We start from the raw sequence: 2,659 nt of genomic DNA on the forward strand, positions 1-2,659 counted from the left end.
CGTCTCCATTCTCAGCATGATGTCTAGAGAGCAACTACCCAATTAACCTCAATAACATTAGAGATGAAAAAAATAATAAATAAAAAAAATGATGGGAAAGTACCACACAGACCATGAGGACACCAATGCAAAGACACTTTTTTCAACGAGTCACAACCATTGCATTAATGTTCACACCTACAATTTACAAAGACGGTTGAACACGTGCAATTTATACTTTTTCCTTCGAAAAACAATGAAAAGGAGAAAAAGCAGAGCATGAGAGTTGTGGACAAATTGTGTACACACAGCAAAAACATAATTATATTACAATCTGCCCTGCCATTTCCTCTCTCTCCTTCACTCACTCTCTTGCAAACCGGGAGAAGCACATAGATTCGATCAATATTCCCACCAAGAACCCGCATCTGCAAATCCATTCGTTTCTGCTACCAAGTAGTGTTCATATTCTTTTCTGCTGTGTTTTGCCTGGTTATAGATTTTCACACTGTCAGCAAAGAAACCCATCAATTATCAACAATGATTCTCTTACTTTTGTAGTTTGCTTGTTATATTTGCTTTTCCTTTACATGCATGAGATATAGTTTGTGGTAGAAAATTTTTCTTCCTTGTTTGCTGTTTCACTCCATCTGACTGAACTTTATGAAATTAGACTACTTTGTGTTCACACCTCTTATAGGTTGAATCATTTTTCAACTTAAGGTTGATCTTTCTTTGCTTTTATTTTTCTTTTAGCCATACTGCTAAACACACAGAAATTTCCAGGGTCTCTGTTTTTCCCTTGTTTTAATATGGTTTTTCACATTAATTTACCCCAAGCCCTGAAATTGTGGTAAGTCCAGGGAATTGGTGAAGTTAATTATGGCTTTGTTCCAATTGAGAACCTTGTGTTTATGTCTCCTCCTCCTTGTGTTCAAAACCTGCATGGCCGGCCAACAACATAAAGATCGGATTTATCCTGGGTTCCAGGCATCTCAGATGGATTGGAGTGATAATCGGGGGCTGTTCCTGCTATCCAACAACTCGGCTTTTGCCTTAGGATTCTACCAAGCCCTTGATGTCAAGTTGTATTTACTAGTAGTCATTCACTTGGACACTTCTAAAGTGGTCTGGACTGCTAATAGAGGCTTACTAATTTCAAATTCTGATAAGTTTGCCATTGACAAAAATGGGAACGCCTACTTGAGAAGCAGTAACGATTTGGTTTGGTCTACAAACACAACAGGAGAAGTAGTTTCAACCATGCAGTTGCAGGATTCAGGAAACTTGGTATTGCTTGGTGACAAAGGAAGCATTCTTTGGCAGAGTTTTAGCCATCCTACTGACACTCTTTTACCTGGCCAGGAGTTCTCAGAAGGAATGAAGCTCAAAAGTTTTCGCAATTGCAATAACGTGTCTCATTATCTTGAAATTCAGTCAGGGGAGCTGGTCTTATATGCAGGATATCAAATTCCACAAATCTATTGGTCCATGGCAGATGACAGCAGGAAAAGCAATAACAATGTCAGTGGCAAGATTCATTCTTTGTCTCTGGTGTCCAATTCATGGAATTTCTATGGTGCAAATGGATCCTTACTTTGGCAATTTGTCTTCTCTGACAATAAGGATCCAAATGCCTTCTGGGCTGCTGTTTTAGGATCCGATGGTATAATATCGTTCTATAATTTTCAAAAGGGAAAGTCTATTGCTGCTGAAGCAACTAAGATCCCACAAAGTTCATGCAGCACTCCTGAGCCTTGTGACCCCTACTATGTGTGCTATTTTGAGAATTGGTGCCAATGCCCTTCACTTCTCACCTCACGCTTTAATTGCAAACCTCAAGCACTCCCAACCTGTAATACCTCCAAAAGTTCAGTAGAGCTCTTATACGTTGGTGAGAAGCTTGATTACTTTGCACTTGGTTTTAGCACACCCTCTCTGAAATCCAATCTGAGTTCCTGCAAAGAAGCTTGCCTTGGTGATTGTTCTTGCCTTGTGCTGTTCTTCGAAAACAGTTCTGGACATTGTTTTCTGTTTGACCGGGTAGGGAGTTTTGAACGCTCCACTGCAAATTCTACTGGATACATCGTTTATGAAGGCCTTGAGGGATGGATTATATATATATATATATATATATATGGTCGATGCCATACTTATTAGTCATAGAAAGAAATAGTCTCATACCTGCCAGTCCCTTTAAAGTTGTTGATAATAATGATGAAAGTAGAACGACATATAAGTCCAAGATGAAAGCGTTAGGCAAATCAGAACAAATTTCATTTTTTAACTTAGTTTCAAATTGTTCAATTTGCAACTGTAAAGACTCATCTTTCAACTGTTGTTCAATTCTTTTAAATTTAATTTCTTCCTTCAGAAAATTCAACTGTTTGACTTTTCTAATGGCTTGGACAGACTTAGAAACGACTGTTTTTGTAGGGTTCTTAGGTTATGCAACTCAGGCTTAGAAAGGAACTCAAACTTAACATTTTCTCCTAAATAAGTAGACATGACACCATCATAATCTACCTGCAGAGGATACAATAGAGATATGAAAGGTAAACCTAAGATGACTTCGTCAGTAATGTTTTTGACTAAGACAAATGAGGTTTTAAAACAAACTTTGTTTTGACATACATGGGCTTTTGGTATTTCATAATTCAATCTGAAGCGATTTACCTGA

General features: G+C 38.0%; 1 pseudogene; it reads left to right on the forward strand.

Annotated features, from left to right (window-relative positions):
• Positions 1 to 268: 268 nt before the first annotated feature.
• On the forward strand, positions 269 to 2,139 carry LOC148917864 (G-type lectin S-receptor-like serine/threonine-protein kinase SD2-5 pseudogene; annotated as a pseudogene).
• Positions 2,140 to 2,659: the final 520 nt, after the last annotated feature.

This window comes from Prunus mume, linkage group LG4 (assembly GCF_029339155.1).
Source record: "Prunus mume cultivar Tortuosa linkage group LG4, ASM2933915v1, whole genome shotgun sequence".
In the NCBI taxonomy this organism is placed as follows: domain Eukaryota; kingdom Viridiplantae; phylum Streptophyta; class Magnoliopsida; order Rosales; family Rosaceae; genus Prunus; species Prunus mume.